The following is a 24769-nucleotide window of genomic DNA, read 5'->3' as shown; positions in this document are numbered from 1 at the left end:
CTACTGACTAGTCCTCTGTTCTCTTATTTTTTCTAATACCTCTTTACTTCTAACCCTCTCTATCCACGGTATCCTCATCATGCGCCTGTAACACCACATTTCGAACGCTTCTAACCTTTTCTTTTCCGCAACGTCCACCGTCTATGTTTCTTTTTATTGACGGCGACTCCACCCTGCGTTATTCTCTGTTCTATATCGCTACTGCTCATTCCGTTCTGACTTATCTGACTTCCTAGATATCTAAAATCAGCCACTTTTTCTAATTTTTCATTTCCTATCTTTATATTCGCTCATTCCCTACTTTTTCTTCCCTAGTATACCAGCATTTTTATTTTACTTTTATTTATTTTCATAGAGTATTGTTTTGTCATGAGATATAGTTCATTTTTTCTGTACTTTCTCGTTACTGTCACGAATCTTATTGACTTTTCCGATTTTAATGTTATTCGTTAAATTTATCACACTTCACGCTCAAGAACACGTAATGCTTGTTAATTATGTGAGTCGAGCCTTAAGAAGCAGCAGGTACATGTTTAATTTCCCTGCGAAGTTGGATGGAATCTCTTCGGTCATTTCTTTTACGAGGTTGAGGAACAAAAAGATCCAGTAGCGAAGCAAGGCGATCCTTAAGATTAAGAGCTAAAAGAGTTAACTGGTACAATTTTTACGGTGACCAGTGCCGCTGACATGCCTATAACTCCTGCATTTTCAATTTAGCACACACCGTTCTTGTTGAATGCGAAGATGACCGGGCAGGGCAAAAAGTGCAACTCGATAAGAAGCATCAGCGGTAGTAGGTGTTCTTCTGTCTGATCCCTCGTAATTTTTTTCCCCCGTAAAGAAGGAACGAGCTCAAAGGTTGCCTTGTTGGTTGGTTAGTTGGAACCACCGAGCACCACACAAGGACCCCGGGGGTCAGATCTGTTCGTTTCACGAACACACACAATTATATCGGTTCGTGGGTGTGTAATCGCTGATCGTAGTGGACTGGACAAGCCCCATAGCGTACGTCCTCGTCCCTCACGACTGAGCAACAAAGATAGACGTCGTCTTTCTGTACACCGCTAACGGCCATATAGCACTGAATATAATAGGGGAATTAGCATACACTTGACTGCAGCGGCTTTAGGATCAATTGTGGACATTGAATTTACTGTAAGCATGGAAAGCTATGCGATAAAATTGTTGAAATACATATTTATTTATATACGTGTAGGTACGTATAATGGTCCACAAAGTTTGGAAATAAATTTTATTCCAATGCACGGTAGTCAGCAGATCATTTAAAGAGAAGTTCCTCCTCATTCATTTTTGAAAAAAAAAGAAATACTTTGTGGAAACCATTATTAACAAAAAGTCCCGAACATTATTCCTGGTTTTTTCAAGCATGGTTTAAGTTACCCCCCAAAATCAGTCCCAATAACGTATAATTACGATATTACAATTAAAATTTTTATTTGTGATGTAATTACAAATATACAGTTTTCTATTTTTTTCTTTTACTTATGCTGTAAGACATTGCCTCTTTCATGATTCTAAGTCAACGGGAAGTACCCTATATAGGTTTTGATTCCCTTGCCAACGTCAAAATATGCAAGATAAACAACCACATCTTTTGATTACGATTGACTTAGAAGTTTGATATTTTCACCGCTCCACGGAATTACAGACTTGAGTATTTGATATTAATTTTAATGTATATCTCCACGCTTTACTCAGAAAAAGGGTCTTGACGGACAGACAGAGGTTATGATGGTATAGTGGGTAAGTTCAAAATTGGCAAAGTCCGCAATAAAACTGTCGCATTTACTTTCTTCTTTTTTTTTTCACCGAGCGGCATGACCTAGAGGTTTAGACCATCGCTTAGCATTCAGGAGGACGCCGGTTCGATCTCGGGTCCGTCTGCCTTGGTCCAAGTTTTTCTGTGGTTTCCTTGGATCACTTAGGCAAATGCTGGGGCAGTATCTTTCATTCTCTTCTCTATTCATTTCGTCCGCCTCAACTTTCTCACCCGAACCACCAACCACCCATTGCCACGATTCCTGAAAACAGGCTGAAGAGGGCCTTCCGCCCTACCTTCCGGCGTAGTCCGGAGGGACTGCCCGCCCACCAGCATTACTGGCTAGTGGGAATGAAACACCCAAAAGTTTTTTTTCTTCTTTTAACTTACTAACTAGACTAGCGGTTGCTGACAGAACTTCTAATAATATTACTCACAACAGACGTTGTAGGGAATATAGTAAATATAGAAAAGAGATGTCAGGTAGGAATTGCAGCGGACACTAATAAAGAAAAAAGAATAACATTACACCAATTAATGTGCAACAGAATGAGATGCAGACGAGAAGAATTTGAACATGCTGCCTGCATCGGACATTAAACAAAGTTCAACATTTTCAGCAATGTAGGAAAGCAAAGACGCTGTTCAAAGATATAATTCCAATCAGGCAGTTATACAGACGACCCTGATCTTTTGCGTACCCAAGAAATCTCTAAACGCTGCACCGTTTACTATCATTCGGTTATCTATTTTGTCTGTTCAAAACGCAGCAAATGACTACAGACTCAAGCAGAAACAAGAAAGAAGATACGTCCATTCTCACAAACATTTTATTGCAAACTTTGCCAATTTTAATCGTTCCAAGTATAGAAGACTGTTTGGCTTATGTGAAGTGGAATGCACCAGAAGTTAGGTGCTGTACACTAGGTCAAGCTGGGTGATCTATCAATACTTTCCTATCGATTTTATAGAATAAAGTCATCTACCAGGTGTGAACTTTTAGTATTATCGACAACTGATGGCGGTAAAAGAACGGTCTACATTTCTATAAAGTTCAGTGTTCATAGCCAAGAGCGTGAGCGAAAAGAGCCCCGCTAATCCGACGGTCTGTTGCCTTAACTGCTCATTATTTAATAATTATTTTGATAAATCAAAATAACAAATCGCGTATTTAAGCGCGGAGTGAACGATACGTCGAGTTGCGGCGATACCGGCTGACTCAACGCATCGTCAGCGGACTTGGCCGCACTGTTGTTGCCGGGAAAAAATAACCCCCCTTTAATTATGCTTTATTACTTGTTCATACGATATGAACACACATAACATGCAAGTGTACGTCCGCTTCGTTGGAAAATCACCGCTTCGTAATTCTATCGAAATTAGGATTGGATACCTGACAAATTACTTACTTGTTGCCATATTGTACCTACGTCTTTTTTATTGTTTTTTTGTAATAGATAGTAGCTGCATATCTTTTTTTTATAAATTAAGTAAATTAGTTGACATTTCTTTTTCTAAATTTTGTTACGAATAGGCATCAGAATAGAAGTACAAATACGTATATTTTTGATATTTTATCTTTTAAACGTATTACAAATTATCCTTTCTACGAATATACTAATTGCTAATATGCATGAACATTTATAACAATAAATAGGGAAAGAGCGAATATAAAGATAGGAGACGAAAAATTAGAAGAAGTGACTGATTTTAGGTATCTGGGAAGTCAAATAAGTCAGAACGGAAGTAGTAGAGATATAAAGCAGAGTATAGCGGAGGGTGGAGTCGCCTTCAATAAAAAGAAGTCACTTCTGTGCTTGCGAACGGTTAATTTAGAAATTCGGAAAAAGATTGTTAAAGGTGTATGTTTGGAGTGCGGCGCTGTACGGGTGCGAAACATGGAAATGAAAAAATTAGAAGCGAATAATGAGGATACCGTGGATAGAGAAGGTTAGAAATGAAGAGGTAGTAGAAGGAATATGAGAACAGAGAACTCTATGGAAGTCAATACGAAATAGGCGAAATAGGTTGGTAGGACACCTTCTCAGGCATGAAGGTCTGGTCGGAGAGATATTAGAGGCAGACACGGTAGTTAGAAGGGGTAGAGGAAGACCTAGCCAGTTTTAGGGAAATGCGAAATGCGAAGTTTGGCTTAGGAAAGGAATGAGTGGAAGTGCGTGTCTTAGGACTGACGATCTCCTGATGATGATGATGAACATTTAAGATTACTAATTGATCACATTTATTAGAATATGTTCGAGTTTTAATGTTTGAAACTGAAACACAAATCTAATAAACATGATAATGAAAATAGACACGTAATAAATAGAATCTGTTAGTCTTTTTGCGTTTTTTGGTTTGTTTGAAACTTGAGTTGTTTTTGTTACATCGAGCTCCTACTTGTTGTGAACCGATAAAGAGGATGATAGTTCAGTTTAATCCGCGACTGATGATTTTAAGATAATTACACCATTTTAATGTTTATGAGCTGTTATTTGTTCGAGGGATAGCTCGGAGTGAATATGAGTCGATTTGGTTGTGTTCGTGTAGTTTCCCACAAATTTCGGAGTGGTAAATAAATAGGTGGAGGCCGCGATTCCGTCAAATTAAAAATCCTTCGGCTATAACTACAAAACGAACGAAAAGTTTACTTTGTTCCCCGGCCGATTTCAGAATTTAAACACACAATAATTGCAGAACGTAATTACAGGTCTCTTATGTATGCAAGCTGTTAAGGTCGATGGCGGCTTACCGCGGCCGTGTTATTATCCGAAAAATGGTCCTTATTGTCCCTCTGCAACCACCGCTCCACCGGGGCCTCAGTTATTACCGACTAATTTAGCTCGCAATTAAACGACCACAATGTAATTATCTCATTTTGTGGCGTCTCGCCAACAGGCCGCTGTCTGACCGACCGACCGAGCTATCATAGCTCTCTTTCGGAAATTGTTCGGAAATCTGCTCAATTCATATCCTGCTTTTTCGACTATAAAAAATTAGAAGCCAAGCTAGGACGGTCTCTACTTAGGTCCTTTTACCTACACCAGTGGCGTGAGTTACCGACGTTTCGTGTGCAGTCACATGAAGCGTCTTCAAGATTATTATGAGAACAATAAACACTTTCTTATATCGGAAAAAGAAGAAATTTGAAGAAAAATGCTCAAAAAAATACATATCTTGGGAAATTGCAAACAGTCTTTTCCTACCAATCTGAGTACAGTACAACCTTGATAATTTAAACCTCGATAACGTAATAACCTTTATAAATTCATAAAATTTTGTGTTCCATTCCCATGGAAGTCCAAAACCCTCTATAACTTACACGAATAATTTGGGCATCGCATCTCAGTAAGCAGTGAAAAGTGGTTTGAATCGAGAGAAAGACTTCTACGTAAAAGACGAAGAATTACTGAATTTCCTAATTTAGAAAAATGCTTGTTGTTTACATAGTTTAGACAGGGTAGAAATAAAAACATTAGTGTTAGTGAACCTATACTGAAGAAAAAAGCTGAACAGTTTGCTAAGTCACTGGAAATCCACAATTTTAAAGCTTAAACTTAAACCCTTAGTAAGTAAAAACCTCAATAACTCAAATTATTTTACGTTTCCCTTGGTCTTTATCTTATCGAGGTTTTACTGATTTTGTTAGAATAGATAAATAACTAAAAGAAAAGTCATATGAAATTAGAATCCAATCTGATATTCAAAAGATGATAAAGACGTAACAAATGAAATTACTAATAAACCAAAATGACTTGGTAAGCCGAAGAGTTACTAGTGTCTTTAAATATTGTTGTAATTTGCAAAATCAAGAAAGATGAATTCTTTTAACAGGTGCGGAACTCGAAGATTTTTAAAAAACGAAAACTAGTCTGAATGAACCTTCACAAATTTAAAAATATAATTATACATCATTCAAAAATGTCGATAATGACTATAGAAGGAGTTGAAGTGCTTTAATATAAAATATGAAATTTATGAAAACAGATTTTCTTTTATGAAGCACAATATTATATAATAAAAGAGTAGCGGTGAACCATTTGATAAAAATCATCACCATTATCTCTCTACACTGTTATCCAGTGTTTAAAACTGAAAGTCTTGGATATTGCTACAGAATCATTGATCAAATTCATTTCATTTCATGTTGAAGAACGTCAATTGGACTTCTAATAAAACATACACACCCGAAATTCCCAGACGCGTTTCGATACCCAAGGTGTCATCCCTCAGTTAGAAACGCGTATTAGACTTCTAAACGGTTTGTGGAATGGAAAATACCACAAATGGCGCAGTAAACGCCATCTGTAGCACGATGCGACATTTTAGGATTACGTATGCTCCAACAAGGTCCACTAGTGTGGATATCTACTTGCTAAAAACGAATCCCGGCGTAGCTAACCTCAATGTGATAGGCACGTTACCATAATCGAATAAAATAATTCGAAGTAGTCTGTATTCGTTTTCAGCAAGTAGATATCCACACTAGTGGTGGCGTTTACTGCGCCATTTGTGGTATTTTCTAAAACGCGCTGTTAAGACAGCAAGTAAAAGTTGTGTCTGTGTTCTGTCGGAGATGCCTGCGACGCGCTGATGAGATCCAAAAGGATCGAAATCGCGATCCGCGTCTGGCAGTTTCGACGGAATACAGACGACTTCGAATTATTTTATTTTATTTTATTTAAATGGTAGTAATTCTGATTTAGCAAATATAGCCTTGCTAATGATGTCTCATACAGTCGAATTTCGCTGCTGTATTCAAAACTCTTGCACTATCGGTAGGTATCTATACATTTTATGATAATTTATGACCCACAGCAATTTATTATCTCTTTAATAGCCAATAATAATTAGTTGTTCCGAACTTCCTACATCATGTAACATCTAAAAAACTATTGAGCGCCTATTAACCTTATGTCGATGTGTTTTTCATTATAGAATATTGCTTATCTCTATTACAAAATTGTAGTTACCTGCATAATACCTACATATATTACGTCATAAAAGCACGGGACAATAAAAAAGCTCACGCCAGCCTTACATATGTTATCTGCAAAAATTTATTTGTTTAATGAATTTGAATTTATATCTGGTGACGCAAAACTCTATAAGAAATTTGTGTATACGTAACATCGAAGAAAAATAAAATTTGTTTTTTTTGTTAGGGGCTGTTGCTCCCTTTACAAAAATAATATACAAAAATAATATCGGTCAGTATTTCACCGAGTATAACAAAAGTGTTTGGCTTCGCAAAAAATATTCTTATGACTTGCTATCGTAAGAAAATAAAATAGTATATATACATGAATGTCTTAGTGGTCAAAGCATTGGCGCGTAAAGCCAAAGAGCTCGGGTTCGATTCCCGGCGAGGGTGTGACAACAGCAAAAATTTTTCCTCATTAATTTGAGGAAGTGTGTAGTGGGTAAAAATTGAGAATATTTCATATTATATAATTTATCGTACAGGTACTTACACAGTAAATTAACAAAGCGGCTGTTAATAAATGTATAACAAATAATTATCTCAAATCCCTACAGTCTATTTCAATTTGTTAGAATTGTGACCTTGAAGAAATCTGCGCGAAGATAGAAAGAATACACACTAGACGTGAGCAAGACAGAAATAGTTGGAACAAGTTTGAACGAGCAGAGCTCTCGATGGGCGGTCTTAGGAGATCGGCTAGAACTGTACAGTACTAGACGAAAATGTTTAGCAATTTCTTAAAACCAAAATGTATATAAATTAACAATAGAAAACAAAGCAAAAGTTTTATAGGTGTGTAGAGCGTTAAGTTAATTCACTTGTTATTATTTTTGGCTAAATATGCTTATCAATAAAGCATATTCTTAAATTTTAATGAGGCAGTTTAAATAATTTTGCAAATGGTACTGTACACTTTTGTCTAGTTCTCGCTCGATGATCGGTGGAAGAAATGAGCTCCGCAGACAAATATGATTGAATTTCGAATTACGGTACGGCGCATCCCAATAAAGGGAAGGGCCATATCTCCAACTTCTTGAAACGAACAGTATTTTGTTATTTTTTGCCTCTGGGACAGTTCTACGCCACTGATTTTCGTTTTACAGATTAGAATCAACAGTAGGTACCTACTTACTGTCTGCTATAATGCTTCTTACTACTTTTCCTTAAGAACGGGCCTTAATGAACGATGATTAAAAATTATATAGAAGAAGTTCTATAATTTCGTTAATTATCACGACCTGCCGTCCTAATTCATAGTAAATAATAAGTTAGATAGAGAATAGTCGGTTGTGCCGCGCCGCAATGGCGAGACGACCGGCTTTTCTTTCCGGAAGAAATTTTGGTCTCGTTAACCACGGGACTCCTGTTGTCGTCACAACATTCGACTTACAAATTGCAATAATTATTCATTCCCTGTTTAATAACAACAATTAACGTCCTCACATTAAAAAATTATTGTACTTATATGTAATTTAAAATGCTGCGCTATTGTATCTACTTATTATTTAGTTCGCAGAAAAGGTAGTAATGACAAAAAAAAACATGAACGAAGCATAGTCAACAACCGTGAAAAGATAAATACAACAATATCTATTAAAATAGAAAAATCGAATACGTGGAAAATAAAAATTAATAAATAGCTGTTTTATAAAAATTATTCGAGCAAACAATTGCATTGGCCTAAACACATACGACATTACGAGACATTTTGAAAACCGCCGAAATTCAAAACGCTTCTATGACCTTGGAGAGGGCGCATGACGTCACTAGTGCGGTAGTAACAGGTAGTACGCGCTATGTCTGCTGCCATTGCTGACTGCGGCTCTTGAAAACAAGCATGAAAAGTGAAAACGTCTGTTTAGTTCTAAAAATATTGTTTAAATATAATACCGTCCAAAATTGACAATTACCATAAGGTCGTCAGTCCTAAGACTGGTTGGACACGTACCTCCACTCTTTCCTATCCTGAGCTAATCTTCGCATTTCCTTAAAACTAGAACAACCCACATCCTTAACATTTGCGAACAGTAATCTAATCTAAATCTACCTCTACTCCTCGTAACTCCCGTTTCTACCTCTACTCCTCCTAACTCCCGTTTCTGCCTCTAATATATCTCTGACTAGACCTTCATGCCTCAGAAGGTGTCCTACTAAGTTATCTCGCCTATTTCTTATTGACTTCCATAGAGTCCTCTGTTCTCCTATTCTTTCTAATATCTCTTCATTTCTAACCTTCTCTATCAACGGTATCCTCATCATTCGCCTGTAACATCACATTTCGACCGCTTCTAACCTTTTCTTTTCCGCCGCGCCCACTGTCCATGTTTCACACTTTTACTTTTAAAGTATCTACATGATCCAAAACCAACACAAAGGCTTGAGAAAGTCCGACAATTTAGGCGAAACGCTAGCTGTTGTTTTTTAATAAATAAATAACTTTTAATCCCCTTGTGGTTTTGATTTCAAACCAAATCTATATTAGAATTATTAAAAATCTAAAATAAATGGTTAAATTGAGTGATTTTTTTCGAGTTATAAATGCAATGCAGTTTCAGGTGCCACATGTGCTTTTGAATTACTTTTTAAATATGTCATTTCAACTTGTGAAAGCAGTTTTAAATGGGGTCCTTTCGTAGTAAAAAGAGACTCTTGTATATTTTATAAACACTTGTTTATATTTCTCGTAATATTTCGTTGATTTGTTCGCTTAAATATTACAGTTAGAATTAATGATTGCAAAAAATAATCCATTACCAAAATAATTTCCGTTGCTTATTTACACTCTGTTAGTTCTTCAAAAAGCGAACGATGTGGTCCCTTTTTACGTTCTATCCTTTGCATCCGTTATATTTTAATATCCCTAATGGACGAAGTTCAAACCAGTGACAGACGATGCATAACGCGTTCAGTACACAAACACCCCTTTTTAAAACATTGCCAATCAGTAAAGAGAAAGAAAACTAATTATTTTGAAATGTAGCAGTTTCATAAAATCACATATGTGGAATGGGATCAGTTGTGTAGATTACTTGTATGTATATGTGTACCAGATGTACGTATCTGTATTAAACCTTTATTATCTATCAAGCTTCAATAGATTTGTTACATGACAGAGATTATCGCCTAATTCATTACCTTAACGATTATTAAAGCAATAAAAAATATGAATTAAATAATGATAAATTACATTGGTTCAGATCAAATAGATTGTTGCATCTTTACAATACTATAGATTTTATTTTATTTTGCATACTGATTTTATTATTGTCGGAAATTTTAAGTATTATTTTCTATTTGTATACAAATTCAATTCTACAGCTACAATTTTCAGGTATATATTATTTATCAAATGCAAACAGTAATCTCAGTATTTTTGAACCATAAATTTTATAATGTATTCTACTATCTTATTGTAACATTTCTTCCTTTGTAAAGTCACGTTCGCTATATTACTGTAATTTCCAAATTTAAATTCACGTATTTTGTCTGTACCTGAAATGGGGTATTGACCTGACTGACAGGGTCGCCTTGCACCCTCAATGTTATTGTTAACGCCCACTGGCGAAACTATTTAAGTAATTAATAATACACATTTTGGAGAGTATCGAACACAGTATCGAATCAGTATCGATATCAGTATCAACATAGCAATAATTATCAATTCACATTCATGCTCAATCATAGAGCCTACTTTATACTATTACATTTAATTTTATTCATTTTAGTTTATTTTAATTCTAAGTTAAGTTAAGTGTTGACTATTAAATATTTAAAACAACAATCGTTATCATTTACATAAAATAGTTTGCTCGCAATTAATTTGGCGTGTAAAGTGAGAATACCAGAAAGAACTCTTTCAATTAAAATTTATTTTCTCACAACAAACATAGATGAAAGGTAATTACTCCATTTCATAAAAATAGAATTCGAACAATGTGATGCCCAGTGACGAACAAAATTGATTTTGATAATGTAAAGGCTAAAACCGTATTTTAACAGTATTATAAGATTAATTGCATAGTTGCAGCATACATCTGGAAAACTAACATGAAAAAATAAACAAAAGATCTCGTTTTTAATAATAAATAATTGATTTTTCTGGGTGGTGTCAAATTGATTGAACAAAAAGTAATTGAAACGTAAGGGAGGAAAAGTTATCGCATTTAAGGGGGCGGCATTATTTGATGAAGGTTTGATACGCGGGTTTGAGAGACGTTTCGCCAGCTTTCTCAATCTTAATACAACCAGAGCGAAGAATTCTACATCTTCGTAACGTTTCCTAAGACAGATTCACTGAAGGAGAAGAGTCAATTCTGAGCCAAGTCCAGCAAACATGAATATCGAATTCAATTCAAGACCCCGGTCGGGGTTTGAATAGTAAAGGCAGCAAATAAATGAAAATTTATAAAATAGACTTATTTATGTATTTTAAAGTTCGTCAAGAAAACGCTGATATTAGACCAACTTAATATGTACCTCGCGTAGATCAGAAATGTTCGGGTGAATTCGGATCGCATTAATTTAAAAGTAAAATGGCGTAATTATTAACGAAAAAAAAATATTCGTTCACGTTTCATATTTTTGAATAGTTGATTCGAAATTGAGGCGGTTTTCGACTGTGTTGGAGTTGTTGAGTTCTAATCTGGAATATAACTGAGGGTATGTCAATATTCAATTTTAGCAATTTACTTTTTTTTGTATAAAAATTCGCAAAACATTAAAATTGGAGACTGGTGCTGTACGGGTGCGAAACATGGACGGTGGGTGTGACGGAAAAGAAAAGGTTAGAAACGTTCGTTACGAGGTGTTACAGGCGAACGATGAGGATACCGTGGATAGAGAAGGTTAGAAATGAAGAGGTATTAGAAAGAATAGGAGAAAAATGTCAATATGGAAGTCAATAATAAATAGGTGAGATAGGTTGGTAGGACAGGACACCTTCTCAGGCATGAAGAGTAATTGGAGATATATTTGAAGCGGAAGTAGGAGTGTAGGAGTTACGAGATATACCTAGATTAGGTTACTGTTGAAAAATAGTTAAGAATGCGGGATGTTCTAATAGTGTTAGGGAAATGTGATTGAGGACCTTATGATGATGATGATGAAGATATAATTGGAGCGTTCAAAATTGACACAGTTCGCAATAGAACTGTCGCATTTACTTTTTTATTTCAACTTACTAATTAGGCTAGAGCGGTGGGTGGCAGAACGCCTACTTTTACTCCCGACAGACGTTGTAGGGAACATCGTACACATAGAAAAGAGATGTCAGGTAGGAATTGCAGCGAACACTAATCAAGAAACAGGAAAAACATTACACCAATTAATATGTAACAGAAACAGAGATGCACACAAGCAGAATTTGAGCATGCTACCAGCATCGGACTTTAAAGAAAGTTCAACATTCTTAGGAATTCAATAAAGCCGACCCTGATCTTTTGAGTACATAAGCAACCTCTAATCGTGGCACCGCTTACTATTAATCCGTTATCTCTTTTCACTTTATCTGTACTTCTCATGAAGCATTTCCTAACTTAACAAGGGCATGTCCAAAACGCAGCAAATGACTACAGTCTCAAGATGAAACAAGAAAGAAGATACGTCCATTCTCACAGACAATTTTAAATTGCGTTTCCTCAAATGTCCCTCAATTCTTCCCTACAATATAATGATGATTAGGTTCTAATAGCAAGAATTATTGGAACCTCGGTTTTATTGTCACATTGTTAAACCATCAGTTTATACTTGTATTTCCATTAATTTCGTTGGTCAAATGAATCTATTATAATCCAACAAATTTCCGATCTTCCAATAATTTCGCTTTTCCCCCCAAGCAGTGTTCGACTACGGATCGCAAATTACTTCAATTATGTTCGACAGTAAGTTAGACAATTTAATGCGGACATTGATAATTCTGATCATCCCAGTAATATCCCATATAAGTGATTCCAAAGGGTATTTTTTAAATTCCGTTTCCTCAAATCTCTCTCAATTCTTCTTTACAATATAATAATGGTTAGGTTCTAATGACAAGAATTATTGGAACCTCGGTTTTATTGTCACATTGTTAAACCGTCAGTTTATACTTGTATTTCCATTAATTTCGTTGGTCAAATGAATCTATTATAATCCAACAAATTTCCGATCTTCCAATAATTTCGCTTTTCCCCCCAAGCAGTGTTCGACTACGGATCGCAAATTACTTCAATTATGTTCGACAGTAAGTTAAACAAAATCGATTTCTCGTCGAACGGGACAGGCCACGACGAACGCGGCTCGTCAACTAAGCACGTTTTTAATTTGTTCCCTTCCGGCGGCAAATATTGTCATTTTACCTCTTTGCACCATATTTTAGACGTAATTTAGCGAAATCCGTCCTTCTGATTTATTTTCATCAAGATTTATTGAACGGACATGTGGTCACAATCCCAAGCTGGGATTAGAAAAAGAAAATTGTGGCCATTATTTTCGCTTTGCTAAACGAACTAAATTGCGACACACACACACACACACACACATACATACACACGAACACACAAACGAACAAACGAATGAAACGGTCTCCTATTGCAATGGTTCACGTCACTGTCATCGACAATAATAAATGTAACCGAAATGTACCACAAGCATTCATTACGTTGCTCTTGTTGCCGCGGAGAATTATTTAGAGAATGCGTAATAGTTTCGCTTTTCACACACATTCACGCATAACAGTAATCGATAAATTTCTAATTAGATACCCAGAAAATTTTCTTACTACATCATAACAAACGTTTACCCCACCTGTACTCTTTATCTTTCGATGTATGTATCTAAAATTTAGAAGATAACAAAATTGAAATCCAAAATATCTGTTTAGATCAAATCACGACTGAATCAATCTTCAATCTTTAAAGACAAACAACATAGCAAACATTGACAAAATCGAAATTTTTGATTTAAAAACTCTTAATCGATTTTACTAAAAAAGGGCGACATATTTCTATTTTCATAGAATCATTCCATCTAGAAAGTAATCTACCTACTTATGAATAGAAGTAATCCCACGGAAGTCCAGTAAATAAGCTGTTTCATCTGGGGGCCTGTAGATTTACATAAGGGCATTTTGGAGCCGGTATTCAAGGCCCCCACAAAATTATGTCTAAACATAATTCTCTTCTAGAACCGCGACAACCTTTTGTGGCCTTCATCAGACCTTTGTGTGAGAGTAGAGTCCAACCTATATGTCCTAACCTCAAGTTTTTCATTATTTATCCCATTCTTTTACATTCTTATCTCATTTCGTACCTTTTAGTCTCATATTATCTTCACATATTGTCCTACCAACTGTTCCGTATTCATCGAAGGTAATGTGCCTTGGGAGGCAAAAGAAACACCCAAATTCGAAGAAAAACACGAGAAAACACATTGGAAAATTTCTAGAAATCCATGAAACTTTTTTCGATAAAAGACAGCACAGGAAAGATTTGAAACCGTTTTATAACACTTTTTTTTAAGTAGGTACAGTATTTTATATAAATTGTAGGTACCTACACTACACTTTTTCCTGAAACAATACATTTGAACTTTATTAAGATATAAGCTGCGACGATATTGTTTTACCATCAGAAACAAAAATCAAAACTTTCAGGCATCAAAATAGACGAAAACTTTGATGACAGAAGTGGGAAAATCAATGCAACAAACGAGATATAAATGGAGACGTCCGGAAGTTAGAATACTTTGAAAATGAATATCCTTTACGCATAACCATTAGGGAGTTGTCACAATAAAGCAAATTTTTGTATTTATTTCTTTAGCACCTCTAGCATTGTAAGCGAATTTATATGTTTAGAAATGGGATATAACTACTTTAATCTAATATTGAAAGTGGATTAGCCTACCTTATTAATAATTGTAGAAATGGCAAGGAACTATCGCAGGGTAAGTGCATCTTCGTAATCTTGGATTCAACTCGCGACTCTCGACTTCTTGTCTTGATTGCCGTTATGATTCATTATAAATACCGATTTAAAGAGTTGCTAATTGACCTACTAACACAATAAGTAAGTAGATGTGAGCTTGCAGTTATAATTAAATAATTTTGATGTACCAACTTTGTACTCGTGCCCTAAATATGAATTTATAGGTTCTATGTAACTGAGTCAAACAAATTGTTTGACTGATTCATTAACTGGTGGTTCTAACTTCTTCAAACTGATCAGTTATTTAATTAAGATTCCTTTTAAATCAATACATCTCCATCTCAGCTATTCTGTTTCTTACTTGCCCTAGTAAAACTGTGACAACATTTACAAAATAATATTTTTCTAGGAATACTGAAAAGACATGGATGAGGCATTGTCAGTAAAAATTTGTGTGATAAATAACAGCACAATATATCGTCGGAAATAGAGAGAATGAGGGAATTTTCTCGCACGAAGGGGCATCATTTCAAATTAGAGAAATACCGAAGGCACGTAAAAGGGTTTCGAACCGTCTAGGTTTGCCATGAGATGCTATCTGATGAGAGGATGTTTACGCGAAGCCGCGAGAGAGAGAATAAGATGCGTCACTACCGAATCTACACATGCATTCCAATAAGATTGTCTGATTGAGACTCTCAAGATGGCGCTGAGTGCAATGAATAAAACATCAAGAGCTCGTAGGGAAATATTGAAAATTGAAAAGAGCCTCGGAGGAGTTGGCGCTGTCGTCCGCTCTGCCAATGCCGCCTTAGACGCAATCGATGTCATTATGTAAAGATCCTCTATACAGAATACTGATACTGGCGAAATGTGAAGTTCCGCACTTTCAACCACCTACATCCAGATTTTTTACTATTCCAGTTCATTTCGCCCAATGTTTATAAAAACTACATTGTATTGGAATAAAAATAAGATAATTTTAAATAGACGAATAGCACTGATTTATCAATATTTGAAACGAGCTACCCTTTAAAAGTAAAACAGTGGAAAAATTACGTATTTTCCCAATGAAATTACTGATTATTCAAGTAAATTAGTGATATTTTAACTGAAAAAGCAGCGATCACTGTGAAATCAGCATTTTTAATCAATTTATCCGTTTGTTTGTACTGATGTAATCAGTTATTTAAATAATGTGAAACTTATATAAACGATTCCAGCGTATTTTTAATTATTGAAAACTGTACTGGCATTATTCATGGCCTCATTTGAGGGTAAGAAAGGTATTGCAATTTAAAACATATATATTTTACTCATTAATGTTCTGATACTTTTTTAAGTCACTATTTGATTCATTTATTGAATTGCCACACTAACGAGTCTAGATTCTGTTCTGGGCTGAAATTAGGTATGCTTTTTTCATTTCAACACATATTTGCGTACTTTTCACTAATTTCAATGATTCAATTAAATTATTTAGTTCAGTTAATATTCACTAACTTGTACTTCTACTATTATAACTACGAAGATTAGTGAAAATCCACTACTGTACCAAACTTGAACCAAGTTATAAAATATATCAAATTATGTTTATTATTGGCAACAGAAAATAACTAACATATTTTACTTTGATAAATGAAAATTATACTTCAGTAGAACAAAATAGAAGTGAAGTGTTTCATTATCCAACTTCATCAATAGATATTGCTGCCATAAAAATCAATAATTTTGTAGAAAATTGACATCGCAGCATTAAAAACACGTGTGGTCCTTCGAGCCGGATTAAGAATGTGTAAACGTTTAATTTGCTTTTGAATTTTGTATTGCGCTTACATATACTGTACACGTTAGTTCACAAGGTGGACTATGTATATCGAACACGTTAGTTTGGAACTATCTTAACCTATCTTGGAAAACTTGTTAACTGTCTTTGAATTATGTGAGCCCTTACCTCATCCCAACAAAGTGTAATAATTGGTATTGGTATTGGTTACTCAATTGCGGACCACGCTTGTCAATCAGGCTTGAACGGAAGTGTCAAACTAGGCTTTTGCCATGCTTGGTACAGTATTGGAAAATCTTGGACCAAGCTTGGTTCTGCCTCCCTACACGCGAATCTCACCATACTTGCTTACTCAGAATCAAAAATTGTACAATTTATTTTATTAACCTCATTACCTGGTAATTCTAAAGGTATTATGCAGTAATTTAACCTGTCTTCCCCTGCTTCTCTTTACTCTTGTTTCTGCTTCTCTTATTAACTTCCAGAGCGCTCTTTGTCCTCATATATTCTTTCTGATACCTGCTCATTTCTATAAGAGTACATCTCAACTGCTTCTATCTTTTTTTAATATTTCATTATTATAAATTAATCAGCAGAGGATAGCGCAGGATCGTGTCGTCTTTAATAAAAAGAAGTCACTTCTATGCTCGCGAACGGTTAATTTAGAAATTCGAAAAAGGTTGTTAAAGGTGTATGGTTGGAGCACGACGTTGTACGGGTGTGAAACATGGACAGTGGGAGCGGCGGAAAAGAAAAGGTTAGAAGCTTCGAAATGTGGTGTTATAGGCTGATGATGAGGATATCGTGGGTAGAAAAGGTTAGAAATGAAGAGGTATTGGAAAGAATAGGAGAACAGAGGACTCTATGGAAGTCAATAAAAAATAGGCGAGATAGGTTGGTAGGACACCTTCTCAGGCATGAAGGTCTAGTCAGAGACATATTAGAGGCAGAAACAGGAGTTAGGAGGGGTAGAGGTAGACCTAGATTAGATTACTATTCGCAAATAGTTAAGGATGTGGGCTGTTCTAGTTTAAGGGAAAGGCGAAGTTTAGCTCAGGATAGGAAAGAGTGGAGGTACGTGTCCAACCAGTCTTAGGACTGATGACCTTATGATGATGATAAATTAATCAACTTTGAATTAATGTGTTTTTAACAACTGAGACAATGAATTTTATTACAATTAAATTATGATTGAACTGATTTCGCGAGATACCTAGTGACAGAAACTAGTACTATTTCGTCAAAACATGCAATGGAATAGCTTATTGTTTATGTATTTAATTATTGTTTGCTGCGATGTGATTAAAAATTACATTTTTAGATATTTGCATGCCGAGCAAAATGAATGATCCGAATACAAAGGGCTGCAAAAGCCGTAAAAATAAATTATTAACTAATCCTTAATTATATGGATGGATCCACAACAATGGATCATATTTAATAAGGTCGTGATCGAAGGTTTGGCTTTCCAAAAATGGAATAATTCATGTAGGTAGCAGAAACAGTACCTACGTACATCTGTAGTGCTGTGGAAGTCAATAAGAGAAACGACAGATAGGACAACAGTAGGACATCTTCAGTGATATGAAGACCTAGTGAGACATATGAAAAGCAGAAACAGGAGTTAAGAGAAGTAAAGGTAGACCTGGATTAGATTACAGTGAACAAATAGTTTAGGATGTGGTACGTTCTAGATAGGTTGGTAGGACATATTCTGTCATGAAGGCTTAGTTAGAAACATTTTAAAGGCAGAAACAGGAGTTAAGAGGAGTAGAGGTATACCTAGATTAGATTACTGTTTACAAATAGTTAAGGATGTGGGATCTAGTTTTAGGGAAATGCGAAGATTAGCTGAGGATAGGAAGAAGTGGAGGTGCGTGTCCAACCAGTTCTAGTTTTCGGGAAATCAATGTTGACTTAGAATAGTAAAGAGTGGAAATGCGTGCTGAGTAACCTTAAGGACTGACGATATTGTGACTATTACTTTATGTTTCTTAAATGTTACAATAGTCACTGGCATCACTTAACTTGAACCAAATTCTCCGAAAGCAAGGGCACTTTTAGACAGTATTTACAAAAACTCCAACATACAACTGTAGAGACTTGGTTAGATACCCGTTGTAAGGATTACTGTTTACATAATGTACATTTTGCCGTTGAATTGTAATAGATGTAATATAGTTTCAAAATTTAGCATAATTATTAATTTTTATTCAGTTTTCTTAAAAAAAACAAACAGAAGCTGCGTTCTATTTATATGTGTACATGTGTGTTTGTGTCGTATTTCGTAATTTACTTGATATCTGGGCCTATCTCTCGGAACAGGTTCCAAATTTTATCGGAAATTTGCTCTCAATCTGAATATATATTCCTTTACTGCGTCGCAAAAGAATTTGTCTTCTAGATTGTCGATATAGAAAGATATCCACGTGTAGACGAATTCAATTTGTGATCGTGTTTCAAAAGAAAATTGAAATTTCGAGTTTTATTTATTAAATAATGCTTCCATAGATTCGTGTTACAAAGTGATCTGGGACGATCTCAAATTGTTTACCACATTTGTAAGAATGCTGGTTCCATTGTAACAAATGCAAATTACACGTTGTACGTACGTAATATTCAGTTGTTATAACCTTTCAAAAAATAACGTCAAGAAACAGAGAAATGTAAATCTCTATATGTATACAGGTACGGCAAAATGTTCACCGAACATAGAAATTACTCATTTGTTTGTCAGCATTTTCTCTTTTTAAGTGGCATATGAACGAAAACGCATAATTTGATAAACGTGTGGAGTATAATTTGAGTTTTATATAGGGTGCACTACAACGAATTTTGCGAAAAGAGTGATTTAAAGAGTTGGAAGAAAAAAGAAAATTTAAAAGTTTCGAGTAGAGTCGAGTAAAATGTCATTCAAAAGATAACAAAGCTCTAACTCATGAAAATCATAGTTCTTAAATTATAAACAGTAATATATGTGTATTTTAGTAACTAAAACAACTAAAAAATTGGCCTATTATTACTAATAAATATTTCTAAGAGAAGCTACACCTAAGTCGTCTATTTTATTTACATATATTACACCATCCATTATACTTCCTGCTTATAGAGCCTAAAACTTCTAATATCCGATAGAATAAAATTGACCCAAGATTCGTTTGGTTAGATTTATAATAATAGGCAAAATTTATAAACTATAGCAAGAACGTCAATCGTCTCCAATTACTTATTTAAACAACGAACAGTTATACCTCCCTTTATCTTTTATTTTTATTATAATCAATGAGCAAAAAATTTTTTTTAATACATAGGAAAATGTATAATTATAAACAAATAACATTGCAGTAAGTAAATAATACTAAACTGTAATATTTTACGTAAAAGAATTATTTGTATAATTATTGATTAAGAATAGGTCTAATACTTTTTTTTAAAAAATTGAGTCATATGACTAGTAATATTCAATAGAATAAATAGTTAATTTCAAATACTCTAGCAAGTCTGAAGTGATAAGATATATTCCCAGAAGAGAACAAATCATTTCGAAGGAATTTCGGCAGAAGTTCTCCTTTTCCATATTTGGATTTATTGATATCCTCTCTTAAAAAACGCCTTTCTGATGACATGTTACGGGCTTTCCTTACTTTTATTATTTGTTTTTATTATATCTTACTGGTTCAATCTTAAAAGTAATTGTTTTTACAAATACGGTGTTATTATGAAAGAGAAAATACTATTTATGAAGTTCATATATGGTGTTATAAAAAGATTAAAATGAAATCGATTTTGAAGACATACATGTAGATACCGATATATAATTAATAAAACTTTTTCTACAATTCGAAAATGAGATCTATTGCGGATGTGTTTGCTCATGGTACAAAAGAGTATTAATTCCCAACATAAACACAAATATGGTAATGATACCTTGTACAGATTTGCGGACGACCCAAGACGCCCAAATTTTATTCTGTTAACTTTCTTTTCATTTTACCTTTTTATCATCCACCTGAATAATTTATGCACTTGCATAGGTAATTAATAATATTTAAGTGAACTTAACAGCGTCACGTGAAGTAGAAGAATCCTTTTAATCCCCCAGTGTAAGCTCAAAAACCACGAAAGAGCAGTAAAACACATTTATAAAAATAATTTCAATGTCAAAGTAAAACATCAAAATCACTAAGTACATATTACTTAAACAATGAGGAAGTACCATAGTAATTTTTACAACTATTGCTCCAATGATTTTACAGCACGCAATAATTTACTGTACGTAGTCGTTAAAAGTTTAATATTTTCAATACCTACGCATACGCAACAAACCAAAATGTAAATACATGTAAGTAAAAATTTGTAAATGTGCCAATCGAAGTTTGAACTACTTTGAGGTTATGAACTACAAATTGTTTAAAATAAAACAAATACCAAATAATAATCTTGCCTGATAGCCTGGATCCACTAAGAAGTCCTATAATAAGATGTAGTTGGTGGAAGTGAGACCGAGAGAATCAGGCAGCAGTATTAACAAAGACAGATACATACAGTACAATGATGAGAATGGCGATCACAACCTACCTACAATGAAGAATCAAACTATAAGCGCTTTATTCCATTTTTTTGTTATAAATATACCTTTACCTTAATTAGAGCATCATCTTTACAAAATATCCACCATAATGTAACTATTCCATCACAAATACAATCGTAATTCGCAACACACAATCCGAACAAATCTGAAATAACTCACTACCATGCTGACTTACTGACTGGTTTCAAGTCCAAGCATGCTTTCTAATCAAATAGATATGCGCGATTCTCTCAAGGACAGTCTCAACACTGACGATACCGAATTACTCAACTCCGTAAATTTATCCCTTTCACTTTGATAAGAATTGCTGAGCTATTGTGCCATCTTACAGAGATGTTTACAAAACTAACGATTAATTGCCTATGACTGGCGAGCAGAAAAAAGATTTCTAATTGTTCATAAAATACTAAACATTCAGATGATAACTGGAGCATTTATGAAGTTCTAAAAGAAAAAACAAGGGACGAACATTTGAAGTATGCTCAAGATGATGCAATAATAATTAATTTATGAAGTGTAAGTAGTTAGTAGAAAAGAACGAGTAGTGGAATTTAAATCGGAAAGCTCATAGATAGCTTAAACTTGGAACGAAAAAATGCTTTAGTTCCGTAGTTAGATAGATAANATCAAAATGTATTATAAAAGGTCAGAAAACATTGAGAACGTTGACGTATTTAGAACTGATATTGTGACTTTTTTGACAATTTGTATTAGTCGAAGCAAAAGTCAAAGGTGTGATTTGTAGACAGTGTAATGTTTGTTATGCACTGATCATGTGATTCGTCGCTATAAAAACTTGAAGCAGGTCCGGATTAAGAAGGGGATGGAGTGAATAAGGATGCATCTTTGTAAATAGACGGAAAATATAGACATACGTATAATAGAAGAAGATAACAAAAGAGTACACGTAATTTAGAGAGCATGAGGGTTGTTAGAAAGTACGCGAGGATTGTAACAATTGATCGAGTCGAAAGTACATAACAAATATACCAAAATATAAAATAGTTTCTTATCTTTTTCATTGTTTTCTGTATAAAAAATGGAGATAAAGAACAACGCGACGACCATTTTTCATTCTATAGTAGTAGTTAGTTAGTTAGTTAGTTAGTTAACTTGCGATATGAAATATAATAGTGAAGGAAGCTAAATAACAATTTTGAGACCAATCAAAATTCCTAAAATTTGAAGTTGAAGTCTATTCTTTTCCAGAGAAATCTTCCTTGAATGAAGCATTACGCTAGAAATCTTTCAATGCTCTTATTCCAATTACATTAATACTAAGGCAATGAATATTTTGAAAAAATTAAATTTCACATTAAAATGTTTGGTTTTAAAATTCTACTTATTTGATTCCCTAGATACTCACTAATATTGAAATGATTTATTTACCCATACAGTACTTTTTTTTTTCGCAAAACCAACCTTGGTTTGACAACAACTAAACAAATTACTTTATTTCTTGTCTACTTGACTTCACTTTACCTTTTCTTTGTGACTATTGTTCTTTTGAATTCAGTTACATTGAACCCAAGATAAATATCAAACTCGCTGTTATTCAGTTAGCTGGGTGTCAATAACTTATTTCTATTTCTACCTATACATAAAAACAAATACATCTGCACGATATTTTACCAAAGGATAAAATGTGTAAAATAAATTTTTATTTACTTACCTTGCACATCATTTTTATTAAAGAGTCGAAGTCGATCGAAGTTACAATGCGACAGAAACCTATAAAGATGATTTTATCCGACGTGTGGTAGATAAAAAATAAATTATTTTTGATAATTTAATTTTCTTCACTCTCGTTGGTCATCACCGTAAGGAACCTACCTTCATCTCTGTGGCCCTTACAGGGAAGTTCCAGTACGTCTTTTTTACCTATTTATGAATTATCTTTGATATTAAGATTGCATGTAGTAAGTACAAAATAAAATACTTTAAATTACAATAATAAATTCTTTTAACTTACGTGTTCGTCATAAGCAGTCTGGATCGGCAATCCACCGGTAGGCACTCGACAATTTAATATGAAACAAGTATCAGAGTTATTGGTTCGCAGTTCTAAATAAAATTAATAAAATGCAAATTATGATAAACTATGTAGTTTATTTGACTTTCATATACACTCACAAATTGAGAGGCGGCCTAAGCCTTAGGATACAAACATTTACCTATTATTATTATTAATATTCATCTTGATCATCGTCAATTTATTGATTGAATGAATCGAAACTAATAAGCGTCAGAAATTTGAAAAAACCAAAACATTCCCTAAATAACTGTTTCTTGATTCGTACAATAGTTCAAAATGCGCAAGCAGTTTGATGACAAAGCAAACAAACATTATAACAGCAAATTATAATGATTGTGTTCACACGGTTGTGGTACATCATATTTTAAAAAACAGATCTCCTAATAAGTAGGCGTCGAATTAAACTTAATATATACATCACATAACGAAAAATAAATTATTTATTTATTTATTGGTTTCAAGATTACTAAAAAATACTTAAATCTAAATCACTGAATCAAGTCTTACACTGCGCATTGTGTATAACAGTAAACGCAAAACTAACAATAATAGAAGCTGTCAACTAGCTACAAATAATTTACATTGTTACACAATAATTAACTATTTACATTTACAAAGATGCAACCGCTCTAAAAAATAGATATTTTATATTATTATAGTTTAAGTTTTAATTAAATCACTGGCGTTTGTACAAAACACATCGTAATATCGCACTGGTTGCAAGGGGTGGGGGGGGTTGTGCTATTACACTTAAAATACAAAATATAACACATAGGGACGCAACATAAGTTAAATCGAAAAAAAATAGATACGTTCACTATAAATATCAGAAAATATACGCAAAACGTCTAGGTGTATAAGGTCCAGTAAAACAAATTCAATCAGCGTAAATAAAAAATAAAAATAAATGCATGCAAAGCAGATGTAATATAAAGGGAAGGTTTTAATGATAAAAAGTTAGTGAAATTACGAAGCAGCGACAAAATCACAATCGAGCGCAAAAATCGCAAAATGTGTGAAACATTGTGAACGATGCCCATTGTTATAAGTTATAATATAACCATAAAACACAGATTTTATCGATATATAATTGATGTGAATACTTAATACAATTGTCAATTTACTATACTAACGACCGTAAAAAATTCATTCATAAATTTTATGATGTGTCTACGACTTTAGGAATAATGAATGTATTTATAATTGATTGATATTGCATTAACTTTTTTAATACAGAATATTTGATATTGCATTTTAATTATCTACTGTTAAAAAATATAAACTTTTGGCTGTGCATGTTTTAATAGTCAAAGGATTCAATAAACTGGACAATTTTTTCGGCTAACTACTCATTACTTAAATATAGTAGTTTTAGTAAGGAACAATTGCGTCCAAGTGTTTTTATTGTTAAATATGTCAGTTCGGCACTTAAAAATGATACAATCACAAACTGCTATTAGAGTGCGATCGAATAGAAAAAGTTCACCTTTTTATTTTTTCACGATAACTCAAAACTTATGCAGGTTAGGGGCTTATTACGGGAATGTTTTTCTGTAGTAAATTAAATTACTCATCGGAAAACCTTGTTGAAAAATTCTTCTGATGTTTTCAATATCAAAAATGCTTGGATACAATAAAAAGATGAAAATGTGACGAAAATCATGTTATTCTTATATTAAGTCGTTCATA

The 24769-nt window shown here is 34.0% G+C and overlaps 1 long non-coding RNA gene across 1 annotated transcript in view; it reads right to left on the bottom strand.

Moving 5' to 3' along the window:
- LOC108739417 overlaps positions 1-21261 on the bottom strand; it is a 196251-nt gene extending 174990 nt beyond the window's left edge. The window contains exon 1 of the long non-coding RNA XR_001938152.1: positions 21096-21261. This is a non-coding gene — a long non-coding RNA (uncharacterized LOC108739417). The remainder of the gene's footprint in view (positions 1-21095) is intronic.
- Between the last annotated feature and the right edge of the window lie 3508 nt (positions 21262-24769).

The sequence above is a fragment of the Agrilus planipennis genome, unplaced genomic scaffold (assembly GCF_000699045.2).
Source record: "Agrilus planipennis isolate EAB-ADULT unplaced genomic scaffold, Apla_2.0 scaffold169, whole genome shotgun sequence".
NCBI classification, from domain to species: domain Eukaryota; kingdom Metazoa; phylum Arthropoda; class Insecta; order Coleoptera; family Buprestidae; genus Agrilus; species Agrilus planipennis.
The sequence above is the reverse complement of the archived record's forward strand: the minus strand, read 5'-3'. Positions and strand labels throughout refer to the sequence as shown.